Here is a 20,602-nt window from a genome sequence, read left to right as displayed (position 1 = left end):
TTGATGATGATGACAATAATGTTTGTTGCTATTAGTTAGCATTATCACTTTTGTTTGAGACTCTGCCCTGCCATGTAATGCCCGAAATATTCCTGATGTAGTGCATATAGGAGGCATAGAGGCATAGCTCCTGGCAGGTGTAAATTGCCCGTGACTAACTCCCATACAGGTGGTGCTGTAGTCTAAACCACAGAGCCTTGGGCTTGCCTATCAGGGTCGGTGGTTTGAATCCCCACGACGGGGTGAGCTCCCGTTGCACGGTTCCTGCTCCTGCCAACCTAGCAGTTCAAAAGCACATCAAAGTGCAAGTAGATAAATAGGTGCCACTCCAGTGGGAAGGTAAACGGCGTTTCCATGTGCTGCTCTGGCTCACCAGAAGTGGCTTTGTCATGCTGGCCACATGACCTGGAAGCTGTCTGCGGACAAACACCATCTCCATCGGCCTATAGAGCAAGATGAGTGCTGCAACCCCAGAGTCATCCGCGACTGGACCTAATGGTCAGGGGTCCCTTTACCTTTACTAATACCCATAAAGCAGCATGCTCAGAACGGAAGCCTGATAGAACTTGCTCTTGGTATTGGTCATTAGCATAATACCTTTTTGGAGAAGCATGGCATTGCCATAGCTGCCTTACTTATCCAGCTCAGCATCAGTGAAAAGATTGCTGGTTATGGTGGAGCCCAGCTAGACAATAATCGTCTAACACCTCAGGCCGTGTGGTCAGCAATGCTGATGCATGGAGTGCTCGCAATGTCCTGACACAGGATGTTGGTCTTCGTCAGGCTGGTGGTAAGGGTGAACCCTTACCATGCAGGCTTGAGCAAAACTGTTGATGAGTCGCTCTAGAGTTTTCTTGGAGCGTGCAGTCAAGGCTGCACCATCTGCAAACAATATCTGATAAGAGCCTGCCACACTTTTTTCTTGGGCGTGGAGACATGCCATGTTGAACAGACCTCTGTCACTCCTTGGCTGCAAGCACACACCATCGAACTGAAGGCATAGGAGAGCAACAAGGAGAAGAATATGCCAAGCAGAGTTGGAGCAAGAACACAGCCTTGTTTCAGATGACTCTTTATAGGGAAGGTGTCAGACGATGGATACTAGATGGTGCTGCACAATGTTCTCATGGAAGGACACGGTTGTCATGTGATGCCTAGGTGGGCATCCTATTTTATTGAGCCGTGTGAAGAGTCGTTTTCGGCTGGTGAGATCAAAGGCCTTTGCTAGGTCTATGAAGGCAACGCACAAGGGGCATTTCCTCTGCTCTCAACATTTTCCCTGCAGCTGGTGCAGTGAGAAAATCAGTAAGATTCACAGGGAGATTCCACTGTCGTCGTTACAATCATGGCGGTCACTTTTGTTCTTATAGAGGGTCACAATGCTAGGGTCATGCATGTCTTGTGGCACGGATCCTTTCCCCCCGATGTTGCAAGAGAAGATAGTGGAAGTGCATCACGAGGGAGGAAATAGCAAGCTGGCTTCCAGCACTTCTGTTGGGATTCTGTCCTGTCCTGAGGCTTTACCACTGGCCTGAGAATTGGTGGCATTCTGTAGCTTGTCAGGGGAGGCAGATATTCGGTGTCCCCTCCTGTGTCCCAAACGCAGCTTTACGACTCGAGGCCTGCCTTCCATCTGTAGAAACTCAGACCTGGCAAAGAACACTCAACTATTGGCTTCGCCTTAATCTAAATCCACCCGGTCTACTGTCTCTAGTAATGCAAGACCCTCATAAAAGCATGTGGTTCAAAACTGTGCATCAAAAACTCCTTACATGCGGTCTGCATTCGCAATCCTTACTATCAATGGGCCTTAGTAAAGCAAAGAGCCTAATAGGCCAGCGCCTGAAAGACATTGAACGGCAAAACAACCTGACTATCCTAAAGAAAATGTGTCCATGGTATACTTACTCTCCCCCTGCCCACTTTGACTTCCCAGCTTCATATTTGTCTAAATTAACCATCCCAAAATACAGACGCGCCTTTACATTGGCTAGATGGGATGTTCTTCCCTCTGCCGTACTCGAAGGTCGTTACCAAAAGACTCCATTTGAAAAATGACTCTGCCCATGCAGAGATGGTAACACGGAAACAGTGTCCCACGTCCTTCTATCCTGCCCCCTTTATAAAGACCTAAGGAATGAGATTATCACTCCACTCATCCTCCCCAACCCCGGCCGTCCACAAGACATTATACTGTTCTTTCTCTTATCTGATACGGACAGTCAGACAACAGAGAAGGTCGCAAGGTACTTCGAGAGAGCTGTGAAATTAAGGGCCACCATCTGAGTGACAGACGTGTTCACCTGACGGACCTTCTTTTGTTTGTTTTTATCCCCTCTTTATGTTTATTTTATTTTATTTCTAATTCTTGTATAGCTGTGGCCTGTTGGCTTTGCTAATAAAGTTCTGAGTTCTGAGTTTCATGGCGGTCACTTTTGTTCTTATAGAGGGTCACAATGCTAGGGTCGTGCATGTCTTGTGGCACGGATCCTTTCCCCCCGATGTTGCAAGAGAAGATAGTGGAAGTGCATCACGAGGGAGGAAATAGCAAGCTGCTTCCAGCACTTCTGTTGGGATTCTGTCCTGTCCTGAGGCTTTACCACTGGCCTGAGAATTGGTGGCATTCTGTAGCTTGTCAGGGGAGGAAGGGACCTGCAGCTCTTCCAAGACAGGCAGAGTCTGGGTGCTGTCAATTGCCGTGTCAGAGACCATGTTTTCCTGCGAATGCGGTTCTTCATAGTGCCCTGCCCATTGCTTCGTCTGCTTGCTGCGGTCTGTGATGATCTCTCCAGACAAGGTTTTCAGTTTTCCTGATTGTTGGTCCAAACACCAGCATAAATCAGTGGATTCTTCCCTCCTTACATGCTTCTCTTTCCTGCCCTACTCCACCCTGGCCCATCTTCTCCCTTTAATGTGCCTCAGGATTTGCTTGCTGTTTCTTCATTCCTCCTTCTTCCCCCCCTTTTTCTTTTTTTAAAAAATGGAATTCTTCACGAATTTGCGTGTCATCCTTGCGCAGGGGCCATGCTAATCTCCTCTGTATCGTTCCAATTTTAGTATATGTGCTGCCGAAGCGAGCACTTCTTCATTCCTCCTTCAGCACTTTTTGCATGTTAAAAGTGGTTCAGATATACCGTATTTTCCCATCTATAAAACGCCCCCATGTATAAGACACCCCCTATTTTGGGCGACTAAATTTTAAGAAAATGAGGGGGGGTAGCCCAAATTTGTTGAGCTTCTCCCCCCATGCAGCTGCAGGCAGGAAACACTCCCTAGATCATTCACCACAGGCATCAGCATCGGGGGAAGTTGTGCTCCCGCCAACCAGGAGCGCAACTTCCCCCGATGCCGCTATGTGCGAGAAACAATCTAGGAAGTGTTTCCCACTTGCTGTGGCATCAGGAGAAGTTGTGCTCCCACCAACTGGCTGGCTGGCTGGTGCACCGCTTCTCCCCCCGCCCCCATGCCACTATCCGTGTATTGGATGATGCCAGTTTTTTGACATGATTTTTTAGTTGAAAAACCTTGTCTAATACACAGAAAAATAAGGTACTTCTTTTTTGGCAGTGCGGGGAGTTGTATTACCTTCTGCTCTCCACCTATTTTTTGCCCTCTGAGAACCTCAATTTTGTTTATTTGCACACATCAGTCCCCTTTTGCTTTCTGAGTGGCAAGGGCAGCTAAGTGTAAAGCTTCCCAAATCATAATTTTTGGTTGAGGCAGCCCAATCCTATTTTTAACCTTAGTGGATCATTGGGGATAGCTTTCTCCGGTGACTTAATGCAGGTCAGAGAATTTGTAGGAAAAGTTCCCAGCCCAGAATGTTTCACTGAAATCACACACGTAACAAAAAATTATCTCTTTCAGTATTTTTGAATTCAGACTATCTCTAGGGTACAGACTTTACCTGGTTTAATACCTGTTCTGTCTTTCCAGAGAAACCGTCCATACATTATTCAGCAATGGAGGCTGCTCCCATTAGGGCAGATGGAGCAGTTCATTTCATTTTCATTTCACTTTAAATTTTCATACCGCCTTTCTATATTACTATGCACAAGGTGGTTTACAAGCTGAAGAGCAACAACAAAATAGGCAAAATAGACATGCATAATAACAGTCTGATCCCATACAAAAAGTCACAATAACTTTAAAATAAACAACTTATGTCAAATAAAGCAATATTCAGTAATCCATTAGAATAGTGAACAGTAAAATTAAATATCAGCAAATATAATTAGTTTAGGCCAGGCATAGGCAAACTCGGCCCACCAGATGTTTTGAGACTACAATTCCCATCATCCTTGACCACTGGTCCTGTTAGCTAGGGATGATGGGAGTTGTAGTCCCAAAACATCTGGAGGACCGAGTTTGCCTATGCCTGGTTTACACTTATCAATTACAATAAAGAATTACTACAACTGATAAAAGTAATGTCAAGCCACAATGCGTAAAATACCACAAAGCATACAAAACCATGCATGGCCGCTTCACCCTCAGCAACCCCCCCATCTTCCTGCCATCTTCCTTATAAGCAGTTCAGGGAGTGGCACTGGCTATTAGCCTTTGCCTTTTCCCCGGTGGTGCCCCTTGAATAACTCAGCAGAAAGAAGGAAGGAGGCAAAATTAGAATTTCTCGACTCTGCCGACCATTGGCTCCAGCTCAGCCCATCATTGGCTGTGGATCCACATACTGTTCATCTCTCTGCCAGTCTCAGTGGGCACCAACTGCAATCCTTGCAAAGGGACTGAGTCTCAGAAGAGATGGGCTGTAGGCAGAGACTCAAAAGGCCTTACTCCACCAACAGCCTTAGTTGGAGCAGGTTGCTATGTGTGAATGTGGCCTTGCCCTGTAGGCTCCTTGAATGGACCATTGTTCTTGTTAGGCTGTAAGGTGGGAGGGGACCTTGCATTCTGCCTTGAACTCCTTGGAGGAATAGTGGGCTCTAAATGTAATCAAATAAAACCAATTACTCCTTGCCCTGAGCCAGGGGGGTTTTTGGGTGGGCAAATCTGTGTGGGTTAAGAGGGGGGTGGTAGTAATGCTTGGAGGAAGGGACACCTGACACCACTATTTAGCCTACATTCTTTGGATATAAGCTGTCATATCACAAACACAACTGTTTCTTCCTTGTGATGAATCAGTGTACCAGGTAGGGCCAGGCATGGACAATTCCTCCCCCCCACCCCACAGTATTTCATTTTTCCACATTAGTTCACATTCAAAAACATTTTTATTACCTAATAGAATGCCTAGTTCATATATTTTTGTACACATTACTTGGTTGGAGAACTGCATTGTATAATTAAAAGAAGAGCAAATTTTGAAGGTTGGCTGTGTTTTGTTTTGCATATTGTTTAAAGATAAAGGGTAAAGGGACCCCTGACCATTAGGTCCAGTCATGACTGAGTCTGGGGTTGTGGAGCTCATCTCGATTTATTGGCCAAGGGAGCCGACGTACAGCTTCCGGGTCATGTGGCCAGCATGACTAAGCCGCTTCTGGCGAACCAGAGCACTGCACGGAAATGCTGTTTACCTTCCCGCCGGAGCGGTAACTATTTATCTACTTGCGCTTTGACGTGCTTTCAAACAGCTAGGTTGGCAGGAGCAGGGACCGAGCAACGGGAGCTCACCCCGTCGTGGGGATTCGAACCACTGACCTTTCCGATCGGCAAGTCCTAGCCTCTGTGGTTTAAACCACAGCACCACCCGCGTCCCTTTGCATATTGTTTAGGGAAGTGCAAATTCTGTAGTTTCGCCTTTAAAGGCAAAGTGAATCAAATTTCTCCCCCATTCCCTTTGGTAGGATAGTCTACCACACACTGGTCCTGCTCTTTCTTCTGTCCTGGAATCCTGGGAACTGTTGTCCTGGGAGAGAGACTTAGGGCTCACTAATTTGAATTTTGAGCATCCTTACTGAACTACAATTCCGAGAAGCCTCTTAGCCATGACACTTGAACAGGTATCAAACAGATGTAATGGTTGTAACTGCAGGTATACCATACCATACCATACCATACCATACCATACCATACCATACCATACCATAGGAATTTCACATATCCTGATGCAACATATCTAGCATACAGATGGAACTGCTAGAGCATCTCTTTGCATGCAGAACATCCCAGAGACAATTGCTGGCATCCCTTGGTAGTGCTGGGAAAGACTTCTTGCAGCGCTGGAGAGCTGCTGCCAATCAGTGTAGAACTTGATAGAGAAATGGTATGACTTGGTGCAAAGCAGCTCCCTGTGTTCCAAATATTTGGCAAATCAAATTTGGCTAGGTGTCTTCCCTTCCATCCTATCTTTTGTGTTTAATCCCTGGAACCTCTTCCGCTATAAAACCAACCAAGTTTGTGTGTGTGTGTGTGTGTGTGTGTGTGTGTGTAGGCATAAATATAAATAATTATCCTTTTATTTCACATCAAAGCAAGTTGCGCTAGTAACTATGGGAACGAAAAACTCCATTGGGGTGGGGTGGGGAGACAGTTGTGAGTGTGACACCCACAGACAGCAAAAGGGGAGAATTTATAGATGGGCTGAAAACTGTACATTGTTGGTATGAGGGGGTGGAGTGCCAGAGAAAAAAGATGCTTGCTTGTGTTATTTATTTATTTATTTATTTATTTATTTATTTATTTAGCAAAACCAACATGTGCAGGAGAACTTCCTTTGTGTGGAAAAGGCCTTAGCTATAGTCCTGCCGTGAACTTGTGCCTGCTTTTGCACAGTTCCCTTAGATTTCTTTGGGCAGGGGAACAGGGATATGGATTGATCGAAAGCAGAATTGACATTGTTCTGAGCAAAACCGGACTCCCAAAAATTTGCCAAATGTTATTGAGGGGGCGGTGGAACTTTGCGTGGAACTCTAATGTATACATTGGGAAAAACGCACGTTAGGGTTTTTTATGCCATCTCTATTTATTTTCTTATTAAAAACTAATACGAAAATAGGGGTGAGCTGAATTTGGGATTGGAAAACGAAAAACTGGCAGAAACCAAGGGGCAATTAAAACACTCTTTTAGACTGACAGCCCAATATTCAACAGTTTGGAGAAATTAAAATGCACATGTCAGGGGAGTTATTATCAATTAATGTTGTTGACGGTGCCTCCAATCCTTGATGTTTGACAAATATGATAATGGTGATTACCTTCTGCATTAGATCCATAACAAGGGAGAATATTATGTTAGCTCAGCTGTCATTCAACGATAGCTACTGAGCCCTTTCTTTGGCCTGTGATTTTGTTTACTTAATGGTGTTGCTGTTGGTTTTATTCCCTCCCCCTCTTTCAATTAAAACTCTAAATAAATAAATTAAGTAAAAATGTAAATTTTATCCTGGTTTCCCTTCCAACAGCCAACTGAAAGCTGCTGTACACTGCTAAGGTAAAGGTAAAAGGACCCCTGACCATTAGGTCCAGTCGTGGCCGACTCTGGGGTAGCGGCGCTCATCTCACTTTATTGGCCGAGGGAGCCGGCATATAGCTTCCAGGTCATGGGGCCAACATGACTAGTAATTAAGCAGCATATAAATTGTTGAAATAAATACCCAAAATACTATCTCTGTGTGCATCTATCTATCTATCTATCTATCTATCTATCTATCTATCTATCTGGGTGCACACACACAATACCCAGAAGATTCATATTGTGTCTGTGAAACAGTACTGGAGTGGGTGTCAGTGACCATATCCACACCATAGCATGTTTCTAGCAAAATAGGAGGGAAGAGTAATAGGAACCCAGAAATCTGCTTTAGTATAGACCAGTAGTCCATCTAACTCAGTGCTGTCTACACAGACTGGCAGCAGCTCTCCTGAGTTTCACGCAGGAGACACGCCCAGTCCTACCTGCAGACATTGGATATGGAAAAGCAGGTGTTCTTCCCACTAGCAGACCTGTCTTGCCACTCCTGAGTTCATGTGAAGAAGCGACCCTGCGCCAGGTTTCTTTTGCAAACAAATTCCAGCAATAATGAAATTCTCACCAGGAGACAGTCCTGGAATTGCAAAGTTTAGAATATTCTGTCCATCTGGAGCAAGTGGAAAATAATAATGTATATATTCAGGGTTTGTTTGGATTCTCCTCCTGCTGAGTTATAGTTTCCACAAGGGGGGTAAATACTACCCTTCTTTTTATATTATGTTTCACTTAAGATGACAATGGATAACATAGAAGCCTGAATGCCTCCCTGTAAATAACAATTAAAATGCGAGAAACCCTCTCCTGGTGAAAATGATAATAATAATATATATCTAATATCAACCATGCGACAGGCAGGAGAGTAATGGAGAAAACACCAGGGGAGGCAGGACAAACCATGAAATGCACACTGCAGAACTAAAATGCGACAGATCTATATACCTGTTGTTGCAGGGGGGAGGGGGGGAGGAGAAGTGCCTTGTGAAAGCAGGTGAGGCAGGTGAACTGAATCCAAGGGAGGGGGAGAGAGAAAGTTCATCATATTATTATGGTCCTCTAATAGCCATCTGTTGCTTGGCAGTAAGGGCTTCAGATTTGCATTCATGCCTCCTCTCTCCATATTCTTCAGGTCACTTCTTGCAAAAAAGACAAATTTTTCACTTCTGGCTATAATGATGAACAGATCTCTCTCTCTCTCTCTCTCTCTCTCTCTCTCTCTCTCTCTCACACACACACACACACACACACACACAGAGAGAGAGAGAGAGAGAGCAGTAAAAAAATAAAACATAAAAAACCATGGCAGGCCTCCTGTATCATAGGTCATAGGTAAAAGGCAAAGGACACCTGGAAGTCCAGTCAAAGGTGACTATGGGGGTTGCGGCGCTCATCTCACTTTCAGGCCGAGGGAGCTGGTGTTTGTCTACAGACAGCTTTCCAGGTCATGTGGCCAGCATGACTATACCGCTTCTGGTGCAACGGAACACCGTGATGGAATCCAGAGCACATGGAAACGCTGTTTACCTTCCCGCCGCAACACTACCTATTTATCTACTTGCACTGGCGTGCTTTCAAACAGCTAGGTTGGCAGGAGCTGGGACAGAGCAACGGGAGCTCACTCCGTTGCAGGGATTCAAACTGCCAACCTTCCAACCTTTAGACCACAGCGCCACCCGCGTCCTCTGTCATACACGACAGTTGTCCATAGTTTTAAATGGAAATGGAAATGTACTAATAGGAATAGGTGGAAGTGTCTCATTTTGGGGGGGGGGGAATGAATGGCTTTCCAACTGCTGTGTCAACCAAAACAAACTCCAAGATGGATTGACTAAGGCTAGGGAGGTGGGCTCCTAGCCATTGCACCAGACCACATAAGGCAGCTTCACTATGTTCTTAAGAAACCTCACCATGTGTTGAAATCTGGCCCATCCGTTCAATGCCTCCCTGATGTGCTATCTCCTTGCCCTTCAGGTGCACCCCACCTCTCCTATACACACACTTTGGGAAAGTAATCAAACAAGCAACCTCCCCATCTCCCACCTTAATGGTAAGAACCGTTTGGTATGGGAAGAGACAGGCTGGTGGCAATGGTCACTGGCTGAGACTGCCTTTAAAAAGAGAGGTTAGATAGATTCATGGTGTGCAACAATTTGAGAATAATCCTGCTGGATCAAGCCAAAGACCCATCTAGTCCAGCGTCCTGTTCTCACAGTGGCCAACAAGATACCCATGGGAAGCCTGCAAGTCGGACCTGATGTTCACAAGCATACTGCCTCCAACATGGGATGTACCTGTAGAGGATGGTCATCATGGTTCATAACCCTTGACAGCCTTAGCATCCATAAATATGTCTAATCTTTTCTACAAGCCATCACCGTCTCTTGTGGGAGCGAATTCCAACTATGCATTTGTGTGAATAAGTACTTGCTTTTTTCCTGTCCTGAATCTTCCAACATACCAACTTTATTGGATGTCCACAAATTATGGGAGAGGGAGGGGGTAATCAACTTCTCCCTGCCATGCATAATTTCACACACATCTATCACATTTTCCCTTACATTTTCTCTAATCTAAAAAGCCCCAAATGCTGCAAGCTTTCTTCATAAGAGAGTTTCTCCATCCCCTTCATCAGTTTGGTTGTCCTTTTCTCAACTCTATTTAAAGGTGAGATGACCAGGACTGTAAACACTATAGTGAATATGGTAATATAGTAGATTTATAGAACAGTGTTGTGATAGCAGCACTTCCTTTTCAGTTCCTTTCTAATGGACCTCCACCCCCACCCCCCGCATGGATTTTGCCGTGCTCATGGCTGCTACAAACTGGGTCAACATCTTCATTGAGCTACCCACTACAAGCCCTAAGTCTCATTTCTGGTCAGTTGCTGCCAATTCAGACCTCATGAGCATAGACTCATAGAATCATAGAGTTGGAAGGGACCAACACCCCCTTGGAATCTCAACATGCAGTCCCCCATCCAATTTGAACATCCTGGAGGCCTCTTGCTGGGGGGTGGGGAGAGAAAGGAAGAGTGATGGACTTGGTTGATCTTTGCTCTGAACTGGGAAAGCAGTTCAAATGGATACAGAAGAGCCACTGATGTACGTAGATGTCTTGGGTTTCTGAGCCCAGTGCCTGCAGCAGGGTCTCTCCTTCCTCTTGAAGACTCTCCAGGTCATTTATCACGGTCTCGGGAGCACCACAAAATTGAATGACGGGGCAATGGAAATTAAAAATCCTCAAGGGCCCGGTGGGTTATCATTCCAGCTGACATGGTTTATTTCCCCATCCATTTTGTAAACTGCTCAGTCATCAGGCAAGCCAAATGATGATTAATTGATGGCATTTCAGTGTCCAAAGACAGAGATGTGCTTCTGTTTTGTTTTTTAAAATACCCTGGAAGAACATTTACGGGATGATAATTTTTAAAAAATGAATTAATAATATAATGTGGCATGCGATCCGCAGATGACATGCCATAATCACAAGGACTGGCGCAAAAGGTCTAATCTCTCGCTCTCCATCTCTTTCCCCTCTGTTATTTCAGTTCAACATCTGCTTGGCAAGCCAGCAAATGAGGAATTATTTAGTCCAGCTCTGCAGATGCTGCTTTATTTATTTACTGTGCTTTGCATTTGGGGTGAGAAAAAACAAAAACAAAAAACCCCAAAACAAAAACAAAAACAGGAGCAGAATATGATTCGGGGAGCTGAAAGGGCTTGCCCTCATCTAAGGGCTGAACATCTCTGGAGTCTATCCTTCTGTCCCTCCCCACCATTACCTTCAGAAAATAAGCAATGAAAGGCCAGCTATTGGGAGGGAAGTGCTAGGGCTCTCTTACCAGAATGCCCTAACTGTGATCCAGGTGGGGCTTACTCCCAGGTAACCAGGCATAGGAGTGCAGCTTCAGGCACTGAGCCTGGGACATCACGTTGTGTTTTGTAATATGAGGAACGTCCAGAGTTCACAGTGCAGACTGCCTCCGATTCATATTTCCCATCCTTGCGGAAAACTAGGTCGCTTAAGCATTGCCAAAAGGAGGAAATAAATTGGGGGGGGGAGGAGAGGCAGGGGAGAACAAAAGATGACATAGATTTGCATACGCTAAGGCGCAACTTTAGAAATTACTATAATTTGAAAGAGAAATACAATGTGCCTCATTAGAGAAGGGAAGACTGTTAGCAAGTGACCTGCGCTCTCGCTTGTCTGCTCAAGTCTGCTGCCCAGATGCTAACTACGGATGGGCAACTTCAAAGCCTGTCCCTTCTTGAGGTTCTTTTTAATTTAAACCAGGTTTAGACCAGACAGCTCTGGGCTATCCTTTGTGAAGCAGAAGTCACAGGCCACCCTGCAGAAAACTGAATGTACCTTCACATGTGAATTGCTTGTGTCACTTGGTAAAACTCCTTCTGACTTCATAACATGTTATTACGGCATGCAAAGAGATTGTGCCTCACTCTAGGGTTTGCGAAGCCTAGGAGCCAATGGGAGGGTGAACAGCATTTATTTGCAGGCAATGAGCCCGAGAAAGAACTCTTGCCTTATTCTTCAAAGAGAATCACTGCAACCACTAGCCACTGAAAGCAGTTTGCATTTTCTGGGAGACTAGTACAAGAGGATTGGATACTCCTACTCAAGAGTAGACTCCTTGAAGTTAATAGAGTATTAATTTGCCAATTTACACCCATAAATTTCAGTAGGCCTACTGAGTAGGACCTAGTTGGATAAAAACTAGTGTTTAAACCAATTCTTTTCTCAGTGGTTGGAAATGCATGGTGTTTTCTAGCATCAGATGTTACAGGCTGTGGGATAAGCCCCTTTGGATCCTTTTGGGAGAGGACTCTATGGACGCAATCAAGGTCGGCCTGATATATTCTGTAGACATCACACATTACTGGAAGCTCAGCCGTGGTTTGCATGATGTGCATGTAGTGCCATTAAGATGCGTTAAAATAAGGACGAGGAAAATGATCTAATTATTTTTCGGCGGGACAATCACTTAGTAGGCTTCTGAAGGATCTTTGGGGGTCTTGCCCCAGCAGTTTCTTTATTGTGGTGTAGATCATTTATTCGTGTCAGGCTGCCTTGTTTCTGATTGCTTTTTCAATCTCTTTTTGCTTAGCTGTCTCCCAAGGTGGTTGTTTTGGCTTCTTGTACATCCCCGATTTAATTTCACATGCATTTCCTACTTTGCAAAAGCAATTGGGCTAGGTGGGGGGTGGGGGGTGGGGTGGGGGAAACGACGACCCCAGGTTACTTTTGTAAGCATAAATGAAGAAGGTAAGTTAATGACTCGGTTTTGCTCTTGCTAGTGCCTTCGGCTAATTAATATGTCTTGGCCAATGTCTGGGGAAGGAGGAGAGAAGGGAAGGAAGGAAGGAAGGAAGGAAGGAAGGAATTCCAGAATTTAATTCACAGCCACCATCATCATTATCATCATTATCATCATTTATTATTTATACCCCGTCCATCTGGCTGGGTTTCCCCAACCACTCTGGGCAGCTCCCAACAGAATATTAAAAATAACGATAAAATATCAAACTTGAAAAACTTCCCTAAACAGGGCTGCCTTCAGATATCTTCTAAAAGCCAGATAGTTGTTTATTTCCTTGACATCTGATGGGAGGGCATTCCACAGGGCGGGCACCACTACCGAGAAGGCCCTCTGCCTGGTTCTAAGTAACCTCACTTCTCACTGCTAGGGAACCGTCAGAAGGCCCTCGGAGCTGGACCTCAGTGTCCGGGCTGAACGACGGGGGTGGAGGCACTGCTTCAGGTAGTTCTGTAGTTATCTGTATTGGAATGGAAGCTGGATGAGAAAATGAAGAAATGGTAAACTCAAACTTTCTGGGTGTCCTGAGGTAGCAGGACACGTTGCGTAGCAAAGCCACCCTCATATCAATGGCATCACTTGTTGTTTACCTGGATGGGGCAGCACCACTGAGCATGTTATGTACTGAAGTTCTCACCCTAGGCCAGCAGGGGGATACCGTAGTTAGTTCAGGTCCACATATGCAAATAAGGGATTGAAAGTGACGTTCAGTGATTTGATAGTTACAGAAAGTTGTTACAGTTACGTTGTACTGGAGCTCTATATAAGCAGGCTGGCTGAACCCTTCAGTTCAGTTCTGTTCTGGCCTGTGAATAAACAAGAGCTGTTTGAAGAATCGCTGTGTCGTCTGATATCTTCACCCACAACTTAACAGAGCACCTTTGCACCAACAAGAGTGCTGGATCCGTGTTCTTGTTCTGCCCCTCCTCCAGTCTTTCCACAGTTGTTATTCGTGGTTTATGTTGCAGAGCCTGGCATAGCAGGCAAGGTGCATTGGGCCACTGGCAAATCCCTACCCTCAAAAGAACGCTGCAGAAAAGGCTCACCAAAGACACACTAGGCAACCAAGCAAAGGCACTGTAAGTGTACGGCTGCACAAAAGTCCCAAAGGGATCTGGGGAATGAGCATTCCTCCCAGTGACGGGTTGCTGTGGAGATTGCGTTAATGATGCCACGGGGGGAGGACTGTGGTTGATAGGACAAAAGTAAGCAGCCATAATGGTAGCTCTGCTTTCCACACGATCATTTAAGCCCCGATGTTCTCCTGCAGGTTCTACGGAATGATCTGCACTGAATATCTAGTCCCAACAGCTTGCCTGGCCACAGGTGCACTTGCAAAGAAGAGACCCGTATGAGCATATCTGTGCTGTAGCTTTAAACAGGTTTAGAAGTCATTTCCTCTTCCTAGGGAATTAGAACCCTGGAGAAGGTGGGCATTTTTAGAATCCTCACCAAACCAGGATTCTTCAGAGGAACCCAAAGCAGTCTCATTGGTATAAAGGCAGCATTTGTTTATGGTGTAGGTATACCCATGGTTGTGGTCTGTGCAGGTTGTATCTAATGGGTCTGCTCTGAGCAGTGTGGGATTTCACAGTTACACCATACAAATACAGGAATTGGAACTGGCTGTAGAATTTAGCATCCTGAGAAAAAGGATGAGAGTGGACCATTGCATTGATTTGCATTTTCGCCTGTCTGTTCTACTCTACTCAACTGGGTGGGTCCCATTTAAGAAGCAAGCTGAGCATATATGTGCTATCACACACACACACATTTCTAAAGGATGATTAGATTTTCATTTTATTTAAAAATGTTCATACTAACATTATCGGTAACACAGAGAAAATGTGTTGCAGTGTCACTACTCTTAAGACACATCACACTATACATTTAAAGCAATGCCTTACCACTTTAAATGGTCATGGTTTCTTCCAAAGAATTCTGGGAACTGTAGTTTGCTTAGGGTTCTGAGAGTTGTTAGGAGACCCACATTCCCCAGAGCTAAAATTCCCAGAGTTCCTTGGGAAGATGGATTGGTAGTTAAATCGTTTTGAGAACTGTAGCTCTGTGAAAGTAACGGGGGTCTCCAAATTCAAGGTAGTAGTACTAGTATACCTAAATGGCTTGGGACCCAAGTAGCTAACAGAGTACCTTCCCCACTTTCAACCATCTCAGACCCAATGATTGGCAGGTGAGGCCTTGTTGGTGGTGCCCCCGCTGGGGCTGCACAGTTGGCGTTGACCCACGACAGGGCCTTCTCAGTCGTGGCTCCTCATATGTGGAATGCCCTCTTTGGTAAGGTGTGCCTGTCCCCCTAATTTCAGGAGGAATTAAAAAAAAAACCATTCCTGTTTAACCCAGGCATTTGATGGCTAAAAGATGCTGTCCCTGGCAACCCTGAAATCATTAGCTGTTATAATTTAATGATATTGATGTGTTTGCTGCCATGGGGTCCTTTTTAATCTAGTTTTTGGTTTCCTACTGGAAACTGGGGTCCCCCAGTCCTTTGGGCATCAGCTTTGGCAGCCCAAAACTCATGCCACATATGCCCAAATTTCTTTTGCTACTGGACAGGCCTGAATCAAATGTTTGGCTATTTCTTTTTTGCATTATTCTGGTTTGCCACACAATTCTTTGGCCCTTCAGTCTTATGCAAGCTCACCTCACCTCTGGTAACCATGGTTTCCCCCCCTTGAAGATTATATACTTGATGATAAAATTTCCATTGGATGCCCCACAATCTGTGTGCAATTCTATTATCTTTTAAATATTCTATTGGGTGACTCAGTTCTTTTATACACCTAGGCAATCTTTTCCTTATTTGCATTCTGCCCCCCCCCCCCGGTTTAAAACAATTAACTTCTACAATTTCTCTACAGAAATTTATGTTAATATTCCTTAATGATCTCCAACCATTCTGCATGAATTTGCCACTTCTTTAAATATCCATACACGTCTCTGAAATTGTCAGGTCCTGCTTGTGTGAACGTACTTGTCAGGGAACTGACATTGCAGTCAGGAGTGGTGGAAGGGCTCCCGAGCGATGCCGGAGAAGGTCCCAGCAGGAAAAGGGGGGACTCAGTGACCGGGGAAGGAAATCAGTGTTACACCAGGGAGAAAGGCGGGCAGAGGCGGGCTTCGGAGGGATGGCTCCAGGACTCTTCGCCAGAGACCAGCGGGGAGAGCATTGGTCCTCCACTGCCCACACCCACCCTGTGCAGAAGACTTCCGCGCAGGGAGGCTAGGCGGAGACTATCCGTCAAGGAACTTTTATGTTGGAAGAAGTTCAGGAAACGCCCACTGACGGATTCTGCCAGTGACTGAGACAGACGCGTAATCAGGACTGTCCAGCCAGGGAAAGGTTTATCCAGGCAACCTCACCGAGAGTGGCGGCAACTTACGCACGAGCAACCCCCAATTCCCTTTACAGTACTGCTGTCACCAGTGGAAAAGCTGAAATGATCCGCACAAAAAATGTTAAAACCACTTATTCTGCTTTTTTTGTAACAGGTTCTGATGGTGGATATACCACAGCCATGTTCACTGCTCCTGGCATGTGTGCTGTATTAACGTAAACTGCTTTTTGATACTCAATAAGGGTTGTATCCAACCAAAGTCATACTCGGAGCAAAACCTTTAATATCAATGGGACTGGTTGACTTAAGTTCATTGATTTCAATGGGTCTACCTAGATTATGACTTGAATAAAACCCTTCATTTCCATTTCTGAAAACATTATCTCCCCTCCACCACCCACATTACAAATGTCAGGTTCTCCACTTTTTGTTTTTTAACTAGAAAAATATTGGATTGTATTAAGTGGTAGTCACATGTAGAGCAGACCCATTGAAATTAATGGGTATGAACGAGTGACTAACTCAGGCCCATTAATTCCAGTGGATCTTCTCTGAATAGAATTTACTTGGGTGTCTTCACTACTTCTTTATACATACTTTTTCACATAGCTTGTGAAAGAAGCTGGAAAACCCTTTTCATACTTGAATTTCCCAGAGGAAAGGATGGTCTGTCCAGCATGCAGTGCTTTTGTTTGATCTAGTTACAAGCCTTTCCTTGCATGTAGCAATCATTACCTTGACAGCACCGGTGTGTAACCTTGAGTACCCCCTGAAAAAAAGCACTTTGGCCATTTGCCCTCACCTTTTGTGGGGTGGGGTAGTGGGGATGAACTGAACATGGTGTCGAAGATGGTGAGATGGGAGAGAAATTTGGTATTTGGGTTTAACAATAAATTCCACTTCCTCAGGAGCTCTGGGAATTGTGAACGGGGGTGGGGCTCCTCCTAACCATTCTGAGCTCCCTTAACCAACTCCACTTCCCAGACTTTTTTTGGTGAAGCCACAATTATTTAAAGCTGTACAGCACTGCTTTAAATGTATAGCACAAGCTTACAAAGCTTACAAAGTTTGCAATGGATTGCTCCTGGTTCTCACACAGAGGCAGTGACGACTATGAAAGGCAACAGCTGTAGTGTAGCAACTGAGACCATATTTCCAATTTGCCAGGACCAGACCTTGCCTTTAGACACAATCTAAGAGATGATACATTTAGCGTATTTGCATCCAATCCGTATTCCATCCCCACCTGCCACTTCAAAACAAAAACCTCCTGAATATATCTAACATGTTTGTTCGTGTGCGGGTGGTGCTGTGATCTAAACCACTGAGCCTCTTGGGCTTGCTGATCAGAAGGTTAGCGGTTCAAATCCCCGTGATGGGGTGAGCTCCTGCTTCTCTGTCCTAGCTCCTGCCAACCTAGCAGTTTGAAAGCACGCCAGTGTGAGTAGATAAATAGGTACTGCTGCGGAAGGTAAATGGCATTTCCATATGCTCTGGTTTCCATCACAGTGTTCCATTGCGCCAGAAGCGGTTTAGTCATGCTGGCCACATGACCTGGAAAGTTGTCTGTGGACAAACGCCGGCTCCCTCGGCCTGAAAGCTAGATGAGCACCGCAACCCCCATAGTCACTTTTGACTGCACTTAACTGTCCAGGGGTCCTTTACCTTTTACCTTTTTGTGCACTAGAATTTTTAACCACAGGACTGGGAATTGTTTTGCCTGCTTGTTTTTTTTATTATTATTTCAAAATTGTATTAAACTAGCTTTGTTATGTTATTGCAGGGCACTTTGTGAAGGGTTTGTTGTTGTTGTTGTTGTTGTTGTTGTCTTGAAAGACAAGATTTAAATACCTAAATAAATAATACAAAGTCTTTTCCTGCCTTCCCCTGCTTTTCATCTCCCTCTGCTTCTGTTGTCCCTCCTCCCCTCCCATCTATTTTTGACTGCCAGCCCCTTTGGGCAACAATCTGTCATACCTCTTCTTCGTAAAGCTTCTCTTTGTAAAGCTTTCATACACAGATGATGCTATGTACATAATCTTAATAAATATGTAATAGACAGGGAACAGTGCTAAGTACACTCTTCATATTTGGAGCCTGCCCTCCCCTCAAACTTTAGCACAGAGAAGCCCTAAGGTTGAGCTTGGAAGCCATCCACCAACTTGGAAGTCCTTAAAGGGGGGCCAGAGAACTTCATGGAGGATAGAGCTACAAATGGCTGTCAGCCACTATGACTATGCCCAGTCTCCACTGTCAGAGGCAGTAATGCTTTTGGATACCACCCGCTGGAAACCGCAGGAGGGGAGAGTGCTCTTGTGCTTGAATCCTGCTTGTGGGTTTTCCACAGGTCTCTGGCTGGTCACATGCTGGACTAAATGGGCTTTGGGCTTGATCCAGTAGGCCCTTCTTCATGTTCTTACTGCAATTCAGGACCTAGAAAGCAAATAACATACTGGGGATTATCCAATGTTAGTCCTACTTTGGATAGAACTGTCGAAATCATTGGCTAACAGGTCCAATAATTTCAGTTGAGTCTATTCTGAGACAGGGATGGCTGCAAACGTACCCATTTTGCACTTTTTGCAAACCAATCATACTTCTTTTGCAAACTGTGGAAATGTGTAGAATTTAAGATAGGGAAAATGAGAAAACTAGGTAACCCAACCAGTTTGTTTGTCCATCCCTGCCCTGAGTAGGACTGCCATTAAATGCAGCCCTCTGAATCCACACAAACCTGGAAAAAAATAAGACTTCCACCTGTGCCTTTGGGAAAGCATCTCTGAAGGGAGCCAGCAGATGCTTTTGCCAGTGCCAACAACCATTTCTAACATTTTCTGGCCCCTTTCCCATTCTTCTTCCAGTTACTACATCCTGGCAAGCTCGCCTATGGGGAAAAAAAACACCCCGAGCCGGCTTGCCAGATAGATATTTCCACCCCACTCTTCGAAAACCATGTTATTGAGTCAATAGTCTGAAGAGAACAGCTTGCATTTGTCTACTGATGGCTTGCTTTTGAAAAGCTGAGGCAGGAGGGCAGGATTTATGGACTGAGAACTCTGCCCCCTCCCCATGATAAGACTTTTTGCAAGGGGGGAGGCAGATGTTTTTTCTTCCATGGCTTGCATTCCCTTAGGGTAATGTGGGGTGTGAGACTCTCTGTTTTCCCCTCCTGTGACTTGCATAATATCAGACCAAAGCCTACTTGCAGCCCTTGAGTGGCTCATTGCCCACCCCGGGGCAAGTGTAGTTGAGATTGTATCCTTGGCAGGTGCAGAGGAAAAGGGACAAATTAGAGAGTCTGGGTGGCATCCAATAAAGTTACATGTGGAATAGACCCATTGACACTAATGGGCCTAAGTTAGCCCTGCCCATTTATTTAAATGGGTGTTCTCTGGGTAGGATTAATGTTGTATACCTGGAAGCATGGAAGGGTTGCCCTGTGACCTTTTAAATCTGCTATTATTTAGCTATTTCTTAGATTCTTCACACTGGGACCCGGGTGGCACTGTGGGTTAAATTACAGAGCCTAGGACTTGCTGATCAGAAGGTCGGCGGTTTGAATCCCCGCAACGGGGTGAGCTCCCGTTGCTCTGTCCCAGCTCCTGTCAACCTAGTAGTTTGAAAGCATGTCAAGTGCAACTAGATAAATAGGTACCGCTCTGGCGGGAAGGTAAACAGTGTTTCCGTGCGCTGCTCTGGTTTGCCAGAAGCGTCTTAGTCATGCTGGCTACATGACCTGGAAGCTGTACGCCGGCTCCCTCGGCCTATAGAGCAAGATGAGCGCTGCAACCCCAGAGTCGGTCACGACTGGACCTAATGGGCAGGGGTCCCTTCACCTTTACCTTTATATTCCTCATGATGTCACAATGAAATACCATCTTAAAATCAGTGTAAAAGAAATTACATAGAGTGCCACCTGAAATATATTGACCTCTGACACCAGAGGCCAAGAATAAAGGGGTGCATCTTCAGCCTCCCATTGAAGCTATGCAATGACAGTGCTAGGTGCACCTTTGTGTGTGTGTGATAAATTATACAGTAAGTTTTGTCCAGACTGAGGGTCACAGTAGAGCTAGGAGATATAGCAGCCAGTGCCGCAGGATTGGCTGTCTCAGGTCGCCTGGATCCCTGGAGAATTGAGAGGAGGATTCTGTTCTCGAGTGTTTTGCTGTCCAGCTGTGAACTGTCTGCAGGCCCCTCTCCAACCAGCAGCCCCCTTGATGCTTGGAGTAGCGACCTAATGTTTGACCCCTCTGGTGCTTGTCCCAACCACTGACCTTGTAGGGCACAATTCTTCCCATTTTACAGGTCAGAAAGCTGAGGCTGAGAGAAGCCAACCAGCGAATTCATGACTGAAGATCACATCTCCTCATTCCAAATCCAGTATTCCCTTTCTTTCCCTACCGCAGTAGCTGTTGGGGAGAAAATATACATAGGTGTGAAAGAACACAGCAGAGTTGTTTTCGAGCTGGCGCGCCATGTGTGGCG

At 45.3% G+C, this 20,602-nt stretch overlaps 1 protein-coding gene across 3 annotated transcripts in view; it reads left to right on the top strand.

The window, feature by feature from the left end:
- PLCH2 (phospholipase C eta 2) overlaps positions 1-20,602 on the top strand; it is a 300,920-nt gene that overhangs the window by 131,316 nt on the left and 149,002 nt on the right. The window lies entirely within an intron of this gene.

The sequence above is a fragment of the Podarcis vaucheri genome (assembly GCF_965113315.1).
Source record: "Podarcis vaucheri genome assembly, chromosome: 7".
NCBI classification, from domain to species: Eukaryota; Metazoa; Chordata; class Lepidosauria; order Squamata; family Lacertidae; genus Podarcis; species Podarcis vaucheri.
The sequence above is the reverse complement of the archived record's forward strand: the minus strand, read 5'-3'. Positions and strand labels throughout refer to the sequence as shown.